Source organism: Schistocerca americana, chromosome 2 (genome assembly GCF_021461395.2).
Source record: "Schistocerca americana isolate TAMUIC-IGC-003095 chromosome 2, iqSchAmer2.1, whole genome shotgun sequence".
Lineage (NCBI taxonomy): Eukaryota > Metazoa > Arthropoda > Insecta > Orthoptera > Acrididae > Schistocerca > Schistocerca americana.
In genome coordinates, this window is record NC_060120.1 from 216,112,979 (window position 1) to 216,135,148 (window position 22,170).

Genomic DNA, 22,170 nt, shown 5'->3' on the forward strand with positions numbered 1-22,170 from the left:
ATGGATAAGACAGTTAAAGTAACGTCATTGATCCAGCAAATGAACACAGTGATGAATCCGTTACTGACGAGAATGAGTTTGATGATATAGTCATAGATAGTACGAACGCTACGGCGAGCGCAAATGAATAACAAGCTGAAGTAGACGTTTATAATGCTGTAGTTAATCCTACAGTTATTGCTATAGTGAGTCCTATGGCTAGTTCAACAGCTAATAAAGCACAAGGTACGGGTACTGTTAATGCAAGACAGATACCATCGTCAGTGTTACTTAGATATGTGCAAGCACTTGGTTTAATTACAAAATGCAGAATAGGAAAACGTTAATCTCACAGAATCCAGAACACAGACTGGAACAGTACTACCATGATACACAGTGATGTTCTCTTCCATAGCAGAAATCCTAATTCTGACGCGTATTGTATTTTCATTCCTAACTCTTATGAAAACACTTTAATCTGGTATACGCATAATGTTTCGGGGTATAGGAGCCTCAAAGTATGTGCACAAAATTAACTTCTACTGTTACTTTCACAAAATGAGAGAGCGCATACAGCATTTGCTAAAAACCTGTCTCATTTGTCAGACATCCAAACACACTAATAAATCAAGTCACACTGAGCTGCATTGTGTCAGACCAACATAACCGCTTCAAATAGTCTGCGTTGACGTTACCGTCCTATACTCTCTGCTAGGGGTGGAGTTACGTATGTTGTTGGTGTGCCTTATATGGTACATTAACTAAGTATGTTATGTTACGCGCTACAAAATCAACAGCAGTTCATTTCATTCCAACGGTTGGCAACCCTGCCGGGCTGCTATCCGAAAGCGCATCTGTGTCACACCTGGCCACCGATGTGAGATACGGGTGTTACTGATGCCGTCACGACTGAAAGTGGCTTCATCAGGAAACTCTGTTAATGGAATTACTCGGTGGTTTACAATTAGCCAACGCCAATATTCCATCCACTACCATCATCTTCTTCTCTAAGATTTCTAATGCGCTGTAAATGGTAATGATAGAAGCAACGACATATTTTACAACCAACACGCCGTAAATTCCCGATAAGAAATCTGATCTACGCAGACAGGGGTTTAAATATTGCATCGGTGGCGTACGTTTCCTTGGAGAGTAGAGTAAACTTTTGCGTTGCAGGACATCCAATGGCCACAACAACAATACAAAAATCCCTGCATAATAGTGGTTCACCTGGAGTAAAATTACCCTTTGAAGAGTAAAATATAACTTTCTGAGCGATGAAAACGTAAGAGCTCAATTTTATTGCCCCAAAACACTTGGTTTTCAAAGATCATTACTACTAGGTTTGTGCATAAGTTCGTAGCGTTTTTTGTTTTGCATGTTGGTATTCCGGTTGCTATGGGTTTATTTATCGATTGTCATTTTTTATTTGTAGCTCACTGTTGCTATTTGAGTTTACAGACGGTCATTTTGATAATTGGGGATGGTGGCTGAAGCTGTTGACACTAGAAATTGGAGTGTTAAGTGGAGATATCCGAACATTCCCGACATATTCTTCTGTGTGAGTTCAATAGAGGGGTGACAGAGGCGGAGGCAACTAAAAACGTTTGCACCGTGTACGGGGATAATGCCACTGGACAGAGCACGGCAAGGAAATAGAGCTGTTTTAGTAACTCTCGACGTTCAGGAAGACCTTCGGGGGTTGATGGAGACCGTTTAAACGTTTTAATCCACAATGGTTCACTGTAATATATTCGAGAACTGACAAATGTGATGAACTGTGATCATTACATCAACGAGCGACATTTGCATGTAGTGGAGAAGGTTCAAAAATAGGGTGTATTGGTACCGCATGCTCGAAGCCAAAATCACAAAAATCTGTGGCTGGCCATATGTGCATCTGTGCTTGCTCGTCATCGATTGACTCGTGAAAACCACCGAACATTCCTATCGTGCATGGTTACTGGTGGCAAGAAATGGTGTCATCATGCTAACATGGAATGTTTGAGCGCAAACAAAGCAGCAACTTACCGCACAAAGACCTGCACCCTTCTCCTTTTTTTTTTTTTTTTTTTTTTTTGTCTACTGACTGGTTTGATGCGGCCCGCCACGAATTCCTTTCCTGTGCTAACCTCTTCATCTCAGAGTAGCAGTTGCAACCTACGTCCTCAATTATTTGCTTGACGTATTCCAATCTCTGTCTTCCTCTACAGTTTTTGCCCTCTACAGCTCCCTCTAGCACCATGGAAGTCATTCCCTCATGTCTTAGCAGATGTCGTATCATCCTGTCCCTTCTCCTTATCAGTGTTTTCCACATATTCCTTTCCTCTCCGATTCTGCGTAGAACCTCCTCATTCCTTACCTTATCAGTCCACCTAATTTTCAACATTCATCTATAGCACCACATCTCAGATGCTTCGATTCTCTTCTGTTCCGGTTTTCCCACAGTCCATGTTTCACTACCATACAATGCTGTGCTCCAGACGTACATCCTCAGAAATTTCTTCCTCAAATTAAGGCCGGTATTTGATATTAGTAGACTTCTCTTGGCCAGAAATGCCTTTTTTGCCATAGCGAGTCTGCTTTTGATGTCCTCCTTGCTCCGTCCGTCATTGGTTATTTTACTGCCTAGGTAGCAGAATTCCTTAACTTCATTGACTTCGTGACCATCAATCCTGATGTTAAGTTTCTCGCTGTTCTCATTTCTACTGCTTCTCATTACCTTCGTCTTTCTCCGATTTACTCTCAAACCATACTGTGTACTCATTAGACTGTTCATTCCGTTCAGCAGATCATTTAATTCTTCTTCACTTTCACTCAGGATAGCAATGTCATCAGCGAATCGTATCATTGATATCCTTTCACCTTGTATTTTAATTCCACTCCTGAACCTTTCTTTTATTTCCATCATTGCTTCCTCGATGTACCGATTGAAGAGTAGGGGCGAAAGGCTACAGCCTTATCTTCGTTCTTGATCGTCCACTCTTATTATTCCCTCTTGGAATATTGTATATGACCCGTCTCTCCCTATAGCTTACGCCTACTTTTTTCAGAATCTCGAACAGCTTGTCCCATTTTATATTGTCGAACGCTTTTTCCAGGTCGACAAATCCTATGAAAGTGTCTTGATTTTTCTTTAGCCTTGCTTCCATTATTAGCCGTAACGTCAGAATTGCCTCTCTCGTCCCTTTACTTTTCCTAAAACCAAACTGATCGTCACCTAGCACATTCTCAATTTTCTTTTCCATTCTTCTGTATATTATTCTTGTAAGCAGCTTCGATGCATGGGGTGTTAAGCTGATTGTGCGATAATTCTCGCACTTGTCAGCTCTTGCCGTCTTCGCAATTGTGTGGATGATGCTTTTCCGAAAGTCAGATGGTATATCGCCAGACTCATATATTCTACACACCAACGTGAATAGTCGTTTTGTTGCCACTTCCCCCAATGAAAGACAAATTTCTGCATGTGCAGGAACAGCGATGGTGCGGTGTACTACGAATAGCTTCCCCGAGGTGTAACCATCATTGCTGCCATTTACTGTCAACAACTGGAGACGTCTTGCAGTCACATTCTAAGAATAACGACCAGGAAGGCTGCGTGAAGTGATGCTGCTTGGCGATTACGCCCGCCCACAATCTGCTAAACTGATTAAAAGCACTGTGCCATAGCCGGGATGGGAGCCATTCCGCACCCACCTTATTCACCTGATCTGCAGCTCTCACTCCTTTGCCTTTACGTTCTCTAGTGAACAGTTTTCAAGGAGCTTCCTTTCCGTATAGAATGCGCTCCGAACATGGCTCGTCTCAAAACTATGTAATTTCTACAGTCGCGGGATACAAAAGTCACCCAATGGTTGGAAAACTTTTGTAAATAGTATTTGTCGTGTGTATCTGTTACGTTTATTAAACTTTCGAAAGAACACTACGAAGCTATGCAGAATCCTAGTGTAACCATTATTTCGTAACACTGCAAGACTGATTTTCTTCTCTAAGTAGCAGACGTAATACTTGACAATGTGTGGGGGTTACAGCTTGTGAAATATATTTATACACTTCTACCTTACGTAACCCAACCACTAAAGGTATGTTTTGTATCATATATGACACTGACAACGGAAGGATAAAGCTCTACGAGCAGGGGCGTGGAATATCAGAAGCTTGAATGTGGTAGGAAAGCTAGAAAATCGGGAAAGAGAAATGCAGAGGCCCAATCTACATATACACTACTGGCGATTAAAACTGTTACACCGAGAAGAAATGCAGGTGATAAACGGGTAGTCATTGGACAAATATAGTATACTAGAACTGACATGTGATTACATTTTCACGAAATTTGGGTGCATAGATACTGAGAAATCAGTACCCAGAAAAACCACCTCTGGCCTTAATACCGGCCTTGATACGCCTTGGCATTGAGTCAAACAGAGCTTGGATGGCGTGTACACGTACAGCTGCCCATGCAGCTTCAACACGATACCACAGTTCATCAAAAGTAGTGACTGGCGTATTGTGACGAGCCAGATGCTCAGCCACCATTGACCAGACGTTTTCAGTTGGTGAAAGATCTGAAGAATGTGCTGCCCAGGGCAGCAGTCGAACAGTTTCTGTATCCATAAGGGCCCGTACAGGCACTGCAACTTGCGGTCGTGCATTATCCTGCTGAAATGTAGGGTTTCGCAAGGTTCGAATGAAGGGTAGAGCCACGGGTCGTAACACATCTGAAATGTAACGTCCACTATTCAAAGTGCCGTCAATGCGAACAAGAGGTGACCGAGACGTGTAACTAATGGCATCCCATACCATCACGCCGGGTGATACGCCAGTATGGTGATGACGAATACACGCTTCCAATGCGCGTTCACCGCGATGACGCCAAACACGGATGCGACCATCATGATGCTGTAAACAGAACCTGGATTCATCCGAGAAAATGACGTTTTTGCCATTCGTGCACCCAGGTTCGTCGTTGAGTACACCATCGCAGGCACTCTTGTCTGTGATGCAGCGTCGAGGGTAACCGCAACCATGGTCTCCGAGCTGATAGTCCATACTGCTGCAAACGTCGTCTAACTGTTAGTGCAGATGGTTGATATCTTGCAAACGTCCCCATGTGTTGACTCAGGGATCGAGACGTGGCTGCACGATCCGTTACAGCCATGCAGATAAGATGCTTCTCATCTCGACTGCTAGTGATACGAGGCCGTTGGGATCCAGCATGGCGTTCTGTACTACCCTCCTGAACCCACCGATTCCATATTCTGCTAACAGTCACTGCATCTCGACCAACGCGAGCAGTAATGTCACGATACGATAAACCGCAATCGCGATAGGCTACAATCCGACCTTTATCAAAGTCGGAAACGTGATGGTACGCATTTCTCCTCCTTACACGAGGCATCACAACAGCGTTTCACCAGGCAACGCCGGTCAACTGCTGTTTGTGTGTAAGAAATCCGTTGGAAACTTTCCTCATGTCAGCACGTTGTATGTGTCGCCACCGGCGCCAACCTTGTGTGAATGCTCTGAAAAGCTAATCATTTGCATATCACAGCATCGTCTTCCTGTCCGTTAAATTTCGCGTCTGTAGCACGTCATCTTCGTGGTGTAGCAATTTTAATGGCCAGTAGTGTAATAGGTGTCAGTGCAGTGAAATGAAAAGAACGAAAGAATTTCTGGTCAGATCGGAATAGGGTAACATCAACAGCAGCAGAAAATGGTATGACGGGAGTAGGAGTCGTAACGAATAGCAAAGCAGGGCAGAACGTTTATTATTGTGAACAGTTATTATTGTAACCGACAGTAAACCTACACAGACAACGATTGTTCAGGTATACATGCCGACGTCTCAAACTGAATTTGACGAGACAGAGAAAGGGTAATGCAGTACGTAAAGGGAGACGAAATCTAATAGTCATGGGGGATTGGAATGCAGTTGTAAGGCTAGGAGTAGAAGAAAATGTTACAGGAGAATATGGGCTTGGGACAAGGAATGAGAGAGGAGAAAGACCAGTTGAGTTCTGTTAAATTTCAGTTAGTAATGGCGAATACTCTGTTCAAGAATCACAAGCAGAGGAGGTATATTTGGAAAAGGCAGGGAGGGAAAATTTACGGTCAGAGAGAGATGTCGAAATTAGGTACTGGAGCAGATATAGACTCATATCACAATATAGTAGTGATGAAGAGTAGCCTGAAGTTTAAGAGATTAGATAGGAAGAATCAATGCACACAGAAGTGGGATACGGAAGTACTAAGGAATGACGAGATACACCTGAAGTTCTCTAAGGCAATAGATAAAGCAACAAGGAATTTCTCAGTAGGCAGTACACTTGAAGAGGAATAGACATTTCTAAAAAGAGCAAACACGGATTTTAGAAAGAAAAACATAGGAACAAAGAAGGTAACTGCGAAGAAAGCATGCGTAAAAGTTGTCGATGGAAAAAGAAAGTATAAAAATGTTCAGGGAAATTCAGGAATACGGAAAAACAAGTCTCTTAGGAATGAAATAAAGACGAAATGGCTGAATGAAAAACGTGAAGAAATAAAAAATAATAATAATAAAATAAAAAGAAAGATTGTCGGAAGGACTGATTGCGCATATAGGAAAGTCAATACAACCTTCGGTGAAATTAAAAGCAAGGGTGGTAACATTAAGAGAGCAACCCTCGGAATTCCACTGTTAACTGCAGAGGAGAGAGTGGGTAGGTGGAAAGAGTACATTGAAGGCCTCTATGTGGGGAAAGATTTGTGTGATGTGACAGAAGAAGAAACAGGAGTCGATTTTGAAGAGATATGGAATCCAGTATTAGAATCAGAATTTAAGAGCCGGCCGCGGTGGTCTCGCGGTTCTAGGCGCGCAGTCCGGAACCGTGCGACTGCTACGGTCGCAGGTTCGAATCCTGCCTCGGGCATGGATGTGTGTGATGTCCTTAGGTTAGTTAGGTTTAAGTAGTTCTAAGTTCTAGGGGACTGATGACCACAGCAGTTGAGTCCCATAGTGCTCAGAGCCATTTGAACCATTTTGAACCATCAGAATTTAAGAGAGCTTTGGAGGAGTTAAATAAGATCAACTAAGGCAGAAGAGATGGATAACATTCCATCAGAATTAAATCATTGGGGTAAAGCGGCTATTCACGTTGATGTGTAGAATATATGAGTCGGTGACATACCACCTGACTTTCGGAAAAATATCTTCCACACAATACTGACGACTGCAAGAGTTGGCAGGTGCGAGAATTATCGCAAAATCAGCTTAACAGCTCATGCATCCAAGCTGCTGACAAGAATAATATGCAGAAGAATGGAAAAAACTTGTGGATGTGTTAGATGACGATCAGTTTGTCATTAGGAAAGGTAAAGCACCACAGACGCAGTTTTGAAGTTGCGGTTGATACTGGAAGCAAATCTGCAGGAAAGTCAAGACACATTCACAAAAGTGATTGACAATGTCAGCTGATGCAACATGTTTGAAATTCCCAGGAAAATAGGTTTAAGCTGTAGGGAGAGACGAGTAATGTATAATATGTGCAAGAAATAAGAGGGAACAGCAAGGGCAGACGACCAAGAACGAAGTACACGAATTACTAAGTGTGAAGTATGTATCTTTCACCTCTAGTGTTCAGTTTCTTCATGAGCAATGACTGAAATAAAAGAAAGTTTCAAGAGCGGGATTAAAATTCAATGTGAAAGGATATCAGCAAGGTTCGCTGATGGCATTGCTATCGTCAGTGAAAGTGAAGAAAAATTACAGGGTCTGTTGAATGGAATGAACAGTCTTAACGGTACAGAATATTGATTGCGATTAAATCGAAAAATTACCAAAGTCATGAAAAGTAGCAGAAATGAGAACTTCCAGCAACTTAACATCAGGATTGATAGTCACGAAACAGCTGGAGGTATTTTGCTACCTAGGCAGCAAAATCATCAACGACGGACGGAACAAGGAGGACATCAAAATCAGACTAGCACTCGCGAAAAGGGCATTCCTGGCCAAGAGAAATCAACTAGTCTCAAACAAAAAGCCTTCATTTGAGGAAGAAATTTCTGAGAATGTACGTTCTAGCATAGCACTGTATGGTAGTGAAACTTGGATTGTGTAAAAGCCGGAACAGAAGAGAATCGATTCATTTGAGATGTGGTGCTACAGACGAATGTTGAAAATTAGGTGGACTGATAAGGTAAGGAGCGAGGGGTTTCTGCGCAGATTTGGAGAGGAAAGGAATACGTGGAAAACACTGACAAGGTGAAGAGACAGTATGATAGGACATCCGTAATGACATCAGGAAATGACTTCCATGGTACCAGAGGGAGGTGCAGAGGGCAAAAACTTTAGAGGGAGACATAGAGCGGAGTACATCCAGCAAATAATTGAGGACGTAGGTTGCAAGTGCTACTCTGAGATGAACTGGTTGGTACAGGAGAGGAATTGCATCAAACCAGTCAGAAGACTGATCACTCAAAAAACAAAACAAAAAGAAGAAAATCTGTGACAGTGAAATTTGGACATATACACCATATATCACGCTTATGTCATGAAAATCCCTTCTCCGAGTTGCGGGTAGTGTGAGTTGGCTTCCACCTCCGTCAGCTGAAATATTCCAAAATGTTGTTACCAGAGTGAAGACTGCAATCCCAGAAAACAGATTACAAATGTCCGTAATGATTTCAAAAGAAATTTGACGTGAAATATTTGGGAGTTTCACCCGATGTATACAATAATAACGACGAAGACAGTAAAATCATGAAGTTTGTCGCTAGTAAGTTACCATACTATAAATCCTTCTTCCCGTGCACCTTCATGCGAATGGACTCAGGTGACGTCCGTCATGGGATCCTTCATAATATCGTCTCCGATCTCCTATTGTCCCGCGTAGTTCTGGCAGCTCTACGTGTTAGAGATTCAACAAGTCGTTCGAAGTCGTCTATGGAAATATTGAGCCATGCTGCCCCTCTCGTGGTTCACAGTTACGAATGAGTTGCCCCTGCAGGATTTCGTGCATGAACGGACCTCTCGATTATGTCCCATAAAAGTTCACTGCAGTGTATATCGGGCGAGCTGTGTGGCCAAATCGTTGGCTCAAACTGTCCAGAATATTCTTCAAGCCAATTAAGAACAACTGTAGACTGTGACAAGGCACATTTTTGTTCATAACAATTCCATCGATGTTTGGGAATAAATGGTCTCCAAGTAACCGAACATAACCATTTACAGTCAATGATTGCTCCATTTAGACCAGAGGACCATTCAGTATAAACACATCCAACTTGAGGTTTCGACTTCGTGGAATCTGTTCTATCTTCGTGAGGTCTGTGCCACACTCGAACCAACCATTAGCTCTTACCAATTGATTTCGGAACTAATGTGACTAAGCCTCTAAACCTAGTCGTCTAGGGTCCAGCCCTGGTCACCAGCCGAGCAGAGGCGCTCCAGGCTATGTCATGCTGCTAGCAAAGGCATTCGCGTTGGTTGTCTTCTGACATAGTCCATTAATGCCAAATTTTGCCGCACTGTCCTAATAGATACGTGCGTCGTACGGTCCACATTGATTTCTGTGGTTATTTTTACGCAGTGCTGATTTTCTGTTAGCTCCGATAACTGCAAGCACACGCAGCTGGACTCTGTCGTTGAATGAAGCGTGTTGTCAGTGCTGAGTGGTAATGCCTGATAGGTAGTATTCTCGGCATACTCTTGACGCTGTGGATCCCAGAAGATTTAATTCCCTAATGATTTCCAAAATAGAATATCCTAAGCGTTTACAGAATAAGATTTTCACTCTGCAGCGGAGTGTGCGCTGATATGAAACTTCATGACAGATTAAAACTGTGTGCCGGACCGAGACTCGAACTCGGGACCTTTGCCTTCCGCGGGCAACTGCTCTACCAACTGAGCTACCCAAGCACGACTCACGCCCCGTCCTCACAGCTTTACTTCTGCCAGTACCTCGTCTCCTACCTTCCAAACTTTACAGAAGCTCTCCCGCGAACCTTGCAAAACAAGCACTCCTGAAAGAAAGGATATTGCGGAGACATGGCTTAGCCACAGCCTGGGGGATGTTTCCAAAATGAGATTTTCACTCTGCAGCGGAGTGTGCGCTGATATGAAACTTCATGACAGATTAAAACTGTGTACTGGGCCGAGACTCGAACTTGGAACCTTTGCCTTTCGCGTGCAAGTGCTCTACCAACTGAGCTACCCAAGTACGACTCACGCCCCGTCCTCACAGCTTTGCTTCTGCCAGTACCTCGTCTCCTACCTTCGCAGGGGAGCTTCTGTAAAGTTTGGAAGGTAGGAGACGAGGTACTGGCAGAAGTAAACCTGTGAGGACGGGGCGTGAGTCGTGCTTGGGTAGCTCAGTTGGTAGAGCACTTGCCCGCGAAAGGCAAAGGTCCCGAGTTCGAGTCTCGGTCCGGGACACAGTTTTAATCTGTCATGAAGTTCCTAAGCGTTTAGTTTGAACTTCCATTCCGCATTCAAAGTCTTTTAAGGGGGGTAGGACGTCAAACGGGCCGACTTGGAGCAGGAGAGGCAACACGGGACATTTTAATTTCCACTATCTATACTTTTACAAGAAAATTCATAAAACTTTGTCAGCATGACCAGGAAGGATTCAGGATTAACACTCGTAGCAGCGGAAGTTCAAAAACATAACAAAATAGTTTTTTTACCTGTGAAATTTCATCATTTTTTCAGTTACTATTGGCTGCATTTGTTGCTATAGGTACACTTTTCTTCATAAGTTAAGTGAGACTGTTCGATGAATTTTGCACAGCATACAAACCATACTTACAGGTGTCTGAAACTGTAGAATCTATTTAATTTATGAAAAAATGAATGAGCTGTTATGTTTTAAGCTTTATGTTTAGAAAAAAATCAAATTTTGTAGTTAATTATTTCAATTTTTACAACAGTTTTTAATAGATTTGGAAAATTCTAGAATTTCATACACTTGTATGTATGGTTTGTATGCTGTGCAAAATTCATCAAAGAATCTCTCTTACTTGTGAAGAAAAATGTGCCTATAGTAACAAATGCAGCCAATAGTAAGCGAAAAAACGATGAAATTTCAGATGTAAAAATATTTATTTTGTTATGTTTTTGAACTTCCACTGCTATGAGTGTGAATCCCGAATCCTTCCTGGTCATGCTGACAAAGTTTTATGAATTTATTCGAAAAAGTATAGACAGTGGAAATTAAAGTGTCCTGTGGTGCCTCTCCTGTTCCAAGTCGGCCCGTTTGACATCCTACCCCCCTTAATTAACCTCGTGCGGCCTTAATCACGTCGGAAACATTTTCACATGAATCACCGAGCACAAATGACTGTCCCGCCAATGTACTGCCCTTTTATACCTCGTGTACTACCGCCTTCTGTGTATGTGCCTATCGCTGTCCCCTGAATTGTCGCCTCAGTGCGAGAAGCGGTATTACGACCCGAGTGGTGTCTTGGAGAGCGCAGATGGCCCTGTGGAGCAATTTAGATGCTTATAAGATAGCACGTTGTTGGTTTACTAACAGACCTTGGCAGCTCGATCACTGTGAGCTGTTGTTCTTTGACACACGCCGTAGCCCACCCAGACGGCCACAGTAATTTGCATTGATTCGCCAGCCCTGCCTACACCGCCTCACATGTTTCCCTGTGGCGGGCCGAACCAGCCCTGCTGGCTCGTAAATTTTAATGTGACAGCCGGGGACCACCCAGGCACTCACTGTCTACGCGTAGATGCGTGCACCATGCCCCTTCACAGTTCAGAAGTTTTATGTTCACATTAACTTTAAATTCACCAACACTTCGTATTTTATGCCTTTTGATTGTTGAGAGTTTATATGCGGACGTTTTTGGAAATAAATACTCTAACTTACCTCCCGGTTTCGTCTCCGAATTGTGGTCAAAGCACCATAGCGCAGTATTTACCAATACCGGTTCCTGTCATATAGGACCAACAGCAATCCCAGACAGTTCGCTGAGGACTATGTTGTCTACAGGAAAGCAAACAATTTCTGAAAGAAACGCCACTTGGTGTAATGAATGGCTGTTATCCTTAAATGTGCCAGATAATGCCTATACTAGAGACAGCTGTTAGTACTTGATTAAAAGATTAGCGTTGAGCATCTTGAATTCATCACGTCGTGTAGCCATCTGATGATAATACTTGATATTTGAAAAGTGGGAAGATCACTTAAATCAGTCATGGAAATGGGAAAATGAAGAAATAATTCCTGCTAGGATTCTTGGAGAATGCAATGTATTTGGAATGGAAATCAAGCAGAAGACGCTGGTGCTACCGATTATAAGCGTCGGACATCAATTGGCACTCAAACTCTTGCCACACTACCCCCAGGGACCCAAGAAAAGCAGAGGCAGTTGTTCATCTCACAGTCCGTAACTGCTTAAACACATGCTGGGAGAAACTTTGTGTAAGTACACAAGAGTGTCGACGAGCGAAACATCTGCGGAATATATTAAGGATCCTTATCAAGCAGACATGACAAAATTCAATGATCAGTTGTGTGTGAAATCTTATGGGACTTAACTGCTAACGTCATCAGTCCCTAAGCTTACACACTACTTAACCTAAATTATCCTAAGGACAAACACTCACACCCATGCTCGAGGGAGGACTCGAACCTCCGCCGGGACCTGCCGCAGAGTCCATGACTGCAGCGCCTGAGACCGCTCGGCTAATCCCGCGCGGCTGACGTGACAAAAGGCATCGAAATTATTTAGAGAAGCTGTGTTAGAATGGTAACAGGTCGGTTTTGCGCGTAAGAAAGAGTAACTGTAACAGAAGTGCTCCAGGAACCTTAATGGAAATCTTTTGAAAGCAGACAACGTCGATCAGTTGTAGAATTTTGGAACACGTATTATGTTCGAGTATAATGACTTTTCTGGAGACTAGAAATCTACTCTGTAGGAATCAGCATGGGTTTCGAAAAAGACGATCATGTGAAACCCAGCTCCACGAGACTCAGGCGGCCATAGACATGGGTAGATGGCATGGCTCTTGACTTCCGCAAGACGTTTGATACAGTTCCCCACAGTCGTTTAATGAGCAAAGTGAGAGCATGTGGACTATCAGACCAGTTGTGTGATTGGATTGAAGAGTTTCTAGATAGCAGAACGCAGCAAGTCATTCTCAATGGAGAGAAGTCTTCCGCGGTAAGAGTGATTTCAGGTGTGCCGCAGGGGAGTGTCATAGGACCGTTGCTATTCACAATATATATAAATGACCTTGTGGATAACATCGGAAGTTCACTGAGGCTTTTTGCGGATGATGCTGTGGTATATCGAGAGGTTGTAACAATGGAAAATTGTACTGAAATGCAGGAGGATCTGCAACGACTTGACGCATGGTGCAGGGAATGGCAACTGAATCTACATGTAGACACGTGTGATGTGCTGCGAATACATAGAAAGATCCTACAATATAGCAGGTCAGCAACTGGAAGCATTTAATTCCATAAATTATCTGGGAGGTGGCATTAGGAGTGATTTAAAATGGAATGACCATATAAAACTAATCGTCGGTAAAGCAGATGCCAGACTGAGATTCATTGGAAGAATCCTAAGGAAATGCAGTCCGGAAACAAAGGAAGTAGGTTACAGTACACTTGTTCGCCCACTGCTTGAATACTGCTCACCGGTGTGGGATCCGTACCAGGTAGGGTTGATAGAAGAGACAGAGAAGATCCAACGGAGAGCAGCGCGCTCCGTTACAGCATCATTTAGAAATCGCGAAAGCGTTACGAAGATGACAGAAACACTCCAGTGGAAGACTCTGCAAGAGAGACGCTCAGTAGCTCGGTACCGGCTTTTGTTGAAGTTTCGAGAATATACCTTCACCGAGGAGTCAAGCGCTATATTGCTCCCTCCTACCTATATCTCGCAAAGAGACCACGAGGACAAAATGAAAGAGATTAGAGCCCACACAGAGGCATACCGTCAATCTTTCTTCCCACGAACTGTACGAGACTGGAATAGAAGGGAGAACCGATAGAGGTACTCAAGGTACCCTCCACCACACACCGTTAGGTGGCTTGCGGATTTTATGGATGTAGATGTAGATGTAGGTGTAGGTGTAGATTCATGTTGGGTCAATCTGGAGACACTGTATTCGAAAATGACAGTGTGATTATTATGCTGACGTCATAGTATATCATCATTAGGTATCGCGAGAACGATATTAGGCACATGCAGAGGAATACAGACTTTATTGCGTAGCTCAGTGCGCAACTCCAGCGGGAGACAAAGTCTTTCCTACAGTAAGACACACACACACTCCGCCATGCATTGCACAGTAGCTTCTACAGTGTGTATTGCATGTAGGCTATATGAAATAAATAGGAAGTGCGGTGAAATTAAAAGCAAGGGTGGTAACATTAAGAGTGAACGGGGAATTGCAATGTTAAATGCAGAGGAGGGAGCCGATTTGCGAAAAGAGTAGATTGAGAGCCTCTTTGAGGGAGAGGACTCGTCTGCGACGTGCTAGAAGAACAGACACGAATCAATAGGGTATAGGGGGTCCAGTATTAAAATCGTAATTTAAATAAACCTGTGGAAGATCAAATAAGGGTTTTTTTTTTCGTGGCTGATCGTTGTATTTGTTCTTTGCGGTCGTCACATGACATCCGTTGAAGTTCGTTATTGATCCTTTCACTTTGGTATTTTTTTATTTTATTTTATTTTTTTTTTTTTTATTACAGAGGCCAACCAGCTCTCTGACCGAACACGCGGAGCTACCGTGCCGGCTGCAATAAACAGAAGAGTGGAAGAAAAAATTGAGGCTCTGTTAGACGAAGATCAGTTTGGCTTTAGAAAAGATAAAGGCGCAAAAAGTCAATTCTGACGTGGCTGATAATGGAAGCAGGACTGAAGAAAAATCAAGACACGTGTATCTGGAAAAAGCATTCGATGATGTCAGATGGTGCAAGATGTTCGAAATTCTGAGCAAAATAGGGGTAAGCTGTAGGGGGAGACGGATAATACAGAGTATGTACAAAAACGAAGAGGGAACTATAAGACTTGAAGACCAAGAATGAAGTGCTCCGTTTAAAAAATTTGTAAGACAGTGATGTAATCAACCGTCAATACTGTCCAGTCTATACATCGAAGAAGCAAGGAAAGAAAAGAAAAAAAAAACAATTCTTCAAGAATTAAAATTCGTGGTGAAAGGGTATCAATGATAACATTCACTATTGACATTGCTATTCTCACTGGAAGTGAAGAAGAATTACAACATCTGTTGAATGTGATGAACAATCTAATGAGTACAGAATACGGATTGAGAGTAAATCGAAGAAAGACGGAAGTAATGAGAAGTAGCAGAAATTAGAACAGCGTGGAACTTAATATAGAAACTGAGGATCACGAAGTAGACGAAGTTAAGGGATTCTGCTATCTAGGCAGCAAAATAATCAATTTTTTAAGTGTTGTCATCTTGCTTTCAATCTTTAGATATTTATTTTACGATTGCGATTTCTGCATTAAGTAATTTCAGGCACGAGATTTTGACATACAGCATACTCAACGAATGATGGACGCAGGAAGTAGAGTAGCACTGTTAAGAGGGCATTCCTGGCCAAGGGTAGTCTACCAGCATGAAACAGAGGCCTCTGAGAACGTACGTCTGGAGCACAGCATTGTATGACAGTGAAACATGGACTGTGGGAAAAAAGGAGCAGGAGAGCACCCAAGCATTTGAGATGTGGTGCTACAGAAGAGTTTTGAAAATTATGTGGACTGATAAGGTAAGGTATGATGAGGTTCTCTGCAGAATCAGCGAGGAAAGGAATGTATAACCGGCCACTGTGACCGATCGGTTCTAGGCGCTTCAGTCCGGAACCGCGCTGCTGCTACGGTCGCAGTTTCGAATCCTGCCTCGGGCGTAAATGTGTGTGATGTCCTTGGGTTAGTTAGGTTTACTTAGTTCTAAGTCTAGGTGAAATGAACCATTTTTTAGCAATGTATGAAAAACAGTGACAAGAAAGAGGGGTGTATTATAGGACATACGTTAAGAGATCAGGTACAAGAGGGAGCTGCAAAAGGCAAAAACTGTAGAGAAGACAGACGTTGGAATAGATCCGACAATTAATTGAGGATGTGGGTTGCAAGTGATACTCTGAGAATAGGTTGTCGGAGGGGAGGAATTCGCCGTAGGCCGCATGAATCCAGTCAGAATCATTTCTTAGAAAACATAGTGTTGGCTTTAACGTTCGCAACTATCTACTACACATCACTGAAAGCCCGATCGGGATCTCAGAACGCGTTATGACTCTGCGTTTGTCAACCAGCAGTGGGCCAACGACACTGATAGCTGTATACGCACCAACATTGACCTCGACTGCTGACTTACAGGATCAGTTTTACGAAAATCTCAGCGAAGTGGTGCGGGGAGTGTTTCCTGCCCACCGCCTGTACATTTTAGGCGACTTCAGCGCCCGTGTCGGATGTGATTCTGCTGCCTGGTCAGACTGCCTAAGGACACGTGGAGTGGGCATGACGAATGAGAACGGTTCAGGACTGCTTGAACTTTATGCACCAACAGTGGGTCACTAACACATAGATTGAAGGCAATACGAGGCACAACGGTTCCGGATGCACCCTCGCTCCAAACTTCGGCATCAACTAGATCTTATTTTAATTAAGAGGAAAGATTTCCGCCATAATCTCCATAACCGCTCCTTCCGTAGTGCTGATTCTGATAATGTACTAGCATTGACAAACGTTAGCATCGTGCTCGAAAAGCTCAATCTACTAAAAACATAGCAAAACCAAGATCAATCTCTGTAAAATCAAGGATCCCGCAGCACTAGAAATATTTGGTGATAGAGCTCGGAAAGAAGTTAACAACTAGGACCCAAACGCACCCATCGTTGATGGCTGTCTGGAAATCAAGTCAATTCTTATGGCTGGCACTACATATGGTACTTTGAAAGCGAGATCCCAGAACTGGTTCCTCGAGATTATTGATGTTTTGAAACCCTTCACTGATTCTAACAAGGGAAGCTCCCGCCGCCCCCCCCCCCCCCCCCCAATATTTAGTGGTAAAATGGCCCGGTGGATATCCCGACAAAAACTGAGCACAGATCAAGCATGAAAACAGGAAGAAGGTGTACTGAACTGTGAAAAAAGAAGCAAAGTAATGGTCTTACACCGAGCGCATTGGAAGAACCACGACGTCATGCTTGTATGGTCATGGTGTTGGAGATCCGTGTTCAAATCTCCCACGTGCACCATTCTTTTCACAAAATTATGAACTTTCCGTCCGGTCACTGAGGCATCTGTTCTTCCTCTGTAGTCCTGGCAATTGTCATACTGTACATTCGTTATAGAATATGAGTCATGTGATAAGAATGTGTGTTCCGTCGTAACGTCAAGCTCCGGCACGACGATCAAGAACGGATGAGCAGAGAAGGCTGTGAGAAGACGTCAGCCAATCGTACGCTCACAGACCCCTCTCTAGGACGACACAGAGAGAGGAGCGGTATCTAGGTCAAGAGTACGAGGTGCATTCAAGTTCTAAGGCCTCCGATTTTTTGTCTAATTAACTACTCACCAGAAATCGATGAAACTGGCGTTACTTCTCGACGTAATCGCCCTGCAGACGTACACATTTTTCACAACGCTGACACCATGATTCCATGGCAGCGGCGAAGGCTTCTTTAGGAGTCTGTTTTGACCACTGGAAAATCGCTGAGGCGATAGCAGCACGGCTGGTGAATGTGCGACCACGGAGAGTGTCTTTCATTGTTGGAAAAAGCCAAAAGTCACTAGGAGCCAGGTCAGGTGAGTAGGAAGCATGAGGAATCACTTCAAAGTTGTTATCACGAAGAAACTATTGCGTAACGTTAGCTCGATGTGCGGGTGCGTTGTCTAGGTGAAACAGCACACGCGCAGCCCTTCCCGGACGTTTTTGTTGCAGTGCAGGAAGGAATTTGTTCTTCAAAACATTTTCGTAGGATGCACCTGTTACCGTAGTGCCCTTTGGAACGCAATGGGTAAGGATTACGCCCTCGCTGTCCCAGAACATGGACACCATCATTTTTTCAGCACTGGCGGTTACCCGAAATTTTTTTGGTGGCGGTGAATCTGTGTGCTTCCATTGAGCTGACTGGCGCTTTGTTTCTGGATTGCAAAATGGCATCCACGTCTCATCCATTGTCACAACCGACGAAAAGGAAGTCCCATTCATGCTGTCGTTGCGCGTCAACATTGCTTGGCAACATGCCACACGGGCAGCCATGTGGTCATCCGTCAGCATTCGTGGCACCCACCTGGATGACACTTTTCGCATTTTCAGGTCGTCATGCAGGATTGTGTGCACAGAACCCACAGTAATGCCAACTCTGGAGGCGATCTGTTCAACAGTCATTCGGCGATCCCCCAAAACAATTCTCTCCACTTTCTCGATCATGTCGTCAGGCCGGCTTGTGCGAGCCCGATGTTGTTGTGGTTTGTTGTCACACGATGTTCTGCCTTCATTAAAGTGCCGCTGCCATCTCTGGGACGTATTGACAATGAACGCGGCCTCATTTTAAAACAATGCGGATGTTTCTATCTCTTTCCAGTCCGGAGAAAAAAAATCGGAGGCCTTAGAACTTGAAAGCACCTCGTATATAACCGCCACGCCGCCTAGCCGCGGGCCGAGTGGAAGACGGTCCGTCATACAAACGCTACAGCAGTGACTTATGAACTTCATTGTTCTGCTTGAATTGGAATTGTATATACTGAAAGACGCTGATTATTTGCTTGCGACACACCTTTGTGAATACGCAAAGTTAAAGTGCCGAGGGGTAGCCGCGCGGTCTTGGGCGCCTTGTCACGGTCCGTGGGGGTCCGTCGGAGGTTCGAGTCCTCCCTCGGGCATGGGACTGTGTGTGTGTGTGTGTGTGTGTGTGTGTGTGTGTGTGTGTGTGTGTGTGTGTGTGTGTTGTCCATAACGTAAGTTAGTTTAATTTAGATTAAGTAGTGTGTAGGCTTAGGGACCGATGACCTAAGTAGTTTGATCCCATAAGACCTTACCACAAATTGCCACATTTGCAAAGTTAAGTATTGTGATTTATCTTACTGTAATAAAGATCTATTAGTGCTATTTGCTTGAATTGTTGTCTAGCGATATGTTGTTGTCTAGCGATATGAGAAAGCAGGCTTCCTAGACACCCTATATTAGACAAGTGGGCCGAGCACAACAATATATTACCGTCGCAAGTTAACGTGATGAGTAGTGATAGCAGGCGAGATGACGCACAGACCTCTTACCGAAATGAAAACAACAAATAATCGGATGTGAACTATGTTCAAAAAAGCAATTCGAGAGTCGGAAGTCCCAAAACGGAACGCAGGAGTCGTAACATGTGGTAGTTGCGTAGAACAGACAGGAGGTATGTAAAGAAAGGAGGTACATAAGTCTGTAGGTCGCTTCCTTACACCTCTGTTGCAAATGGGCGCTTTACCACGACACAGACACACCAATATCGTGACCATATAGCCACAACGCCGCAGCTATTCAGTTTTGTACATCTTAAGCGTGTATCGTTCACTGCTTCGAGTTTTCTTCTTTTTTCATAGTTCAGTATATCTTCTTCCTGTTTTCATGCCTGATCTGTGTACAATTTTTTACGAGACATCCACTGGGCCAACTTGCCACTAAACGTGAAGGGGCTGCGACGGAAAGTTTCCCATGTAAGCGTTGGGCAATTACCAAATGTCCCTCAAACCCTGGCAACGCTACCTGTAGTGTTCTAAGGAAAGCAAAGGCAATTGTTTAACGCACAATACGTAACTGGATCAATACATACTGGGAGAAACCTTGCCCTACTATACAGGAGTGTGCTGGCGCTCGGCCGGAGTGGCTGTGCGGTTCTAGGCGCTACAGTGCGGAACCGAGCGACCGCTACGTCGCAGGTTCGAATCCTGCCTCGGACATGGATGTGTGTGATGTCCCTAGATTAGTTAGGTTTAATTAGTTCTAAGTTCTAGGCGACTGATGACCTCAGAAGTTAAGTCGCATAGTGCTCAGAGCCATTTGAAACATTTTTTTTTTTTTTTTTTTTTTTTTGTGCTGGCGCTGGAAACACTGGTGGAGTGTATTCTGGCATCATAAGGGCCTAACAAGAAGCCCGCACTTAAGGACATCGATGGAACAGTCACCTCTGATTGATTGAATTTTCTTATACTGACAAATTTGGAGTAGCGATCTGTTTTACTTGGTAAAAATCTTTCAATAGCCAAGATAACGTAAGTTAGCCTGTATTTTTGACAGCCGATTTCGACAGATATAACTGTCAACTTCTAGCCATTAAAAAAATTTTTTTTAATAAACGGATTCATTGTGAGTTAGAGCCTCATGCCGTGTTGTCATTACGGCGGGTAAAAGATAGCACTTTATACAAAACTCTGGCAAGGTGCCAGTGTGCGTGGAGGGCAAGATGAAGCTTTCTAACTACGCGGTTGAACCTGTCCTCCGGTGTCTCCCAGCCAATCATGCCATACGACTTCACATCACGTCTGTAACATTTTCTGAGGCAGAGGGGCCGGAAGTGGCCTGAGGCAAAGTTCACTGTCGGTGAATAAAATTTTCGCGGCCCCCTAAATAGAAAAGATTTTTCACGACTGCTTAAATTGCAACTTGTTCCGTTGTTGATGTGGTGCGAGCCAAATACATTCCTCCAACGCTCCGTCAGTGAAATGAACCGTAAGAAATTTTAATCTTTTTCTTCTTCTTCTTCTTCTGCACTTCAAGGCTTAGACAGTATGCCAGTTCCTACTTCAAATAATTAACTCTGTCTACTGCTCGGCCGTCCTAAACCTCTTCTTTCAAAAAAATAGCTCTGAGCACTATGCGACTTAACTTCTGAGGTCATCAGTCGCCTAGAACTTACAACTAATTAAACCTAACTAACCTAAGGACATCACACACATCCATGCCCGAGGCAGGATTCGAATCTGCGACCGTAGCGGTCGCACTGTAGCGCCTAGAACCGCACGGCCACTCCGGCCGGCAAACCTCTTCTTTCTGAGCACTTGTTCTTGTTTACAATGTCTTGAATTCTGTAGTCATAAATCCACTTAAGACGATGCATCCATTTTTCTCTGCGGTCTTCATTGTTCTAATTTAAATTATAAATTCCCGCTTTTGCCAGGACGTCAATCTTAATACACTCAAAGACACAAAACTCGACGCACCACGAAGGAGTTACGCTAATTGGCACAAACTGATATTCATACAGAAGTCGACGGAACACGCAAAATTGTAAACTCTGGCGGTCAATGGATGAACGTGTGACGCTGCAGTGCAATTTTATCGCGCAGCTGTCAAGGACATGTCGATACTAGGACACGAAGTCTCTGTGAATTTCATTCCGTGTACTCAGTTGGAAAGTACACTACTGGCCATTAAAATTGCTGCACCACGAAGATGACGTGCTACAGACGCGAAATTTAACCGACAGGAAGAAGATGCTGTGATATGCAAATGATTAGCTTTTCAGAGCATTCACACAAGGTTGGCGCCGGTGGCGACACCTACAACGTGCTGACTTGAGGAAAGTTTCCAACCGATTTCTCATACACAAACAGCAGTTGACCGGCGTTGCCTGATGAAGCGGTGTTGTGATGCCTCATGTAAGGAGGAGAAATGCGCACTATCACGTTTCCGACTTTGATAAAGATCGGATTGTAGCCTATCGCGATTGCGGTTTATCGTATCGCGACATTGCTGCTCGCGTTGGTCGAGATCCAATGACTGTTGGCAGAATATGGAATCGGTGGGTTCAGGAGGGTAATACGGAACGCCTTGCTGGATTCCAACGGCCTCGTATCACTAGCAGTCGAGATGACAGGCATCTTATCTGCATGGCTGTAACGGATCGTGCAGCCACGTCTCGATCCCTGAGTCAACAGATGGGGACGATTGCAAGACAACAACCATCTGCACTAACAGTTAGACGACGTTTGCAGCAGCATGACTATCAGCTCAGAGGCCATGGCTGAGGTTACCCCTGACACTGCCATCACAGATAGGAGCGCCTGCGATGGTGTACTCAACGACGAACCTGGGTGCACGAATGGCGAAACGTCATTTTTTCAGATGAATCCAGGTTCTGTTTACAGCATCATGATGGTCGCATCCGCGTTTGGCGACATCGCGGTGAACGCACATTGGAAGCGTGTATGCGTCATCGCCTTACTAGCGTATCA

General features: G+C 43.9%; 2 non-coding genes across 2 annotated transcripts; one reads left to right on the forward strand and one right to left on the reverse strand.

Moving 5' to 3' along the window:
• Positions 1-9,800: 9,800 nt before the first annotated feature.
• On the reverse strand, positions 9,801-9,875 carry Trnap-cgg. Its single transcript has one exon. It is a non-coding gene; the product is annotated as a tRNA-Pro (tRNA).
• A 440-nt stretch (positions 9,876-10,315) lies between these two features.
• On the forward strand, positions 10,316-10,390 carry Trnas-cga. The gene has a single exon. It is a non-coding gene; the product is annotated as a tRNA-Ser (tRNA).
• The last annotated feature ends 11,780 nt before the right edge of the window (positions 10,391-22,170 follow it).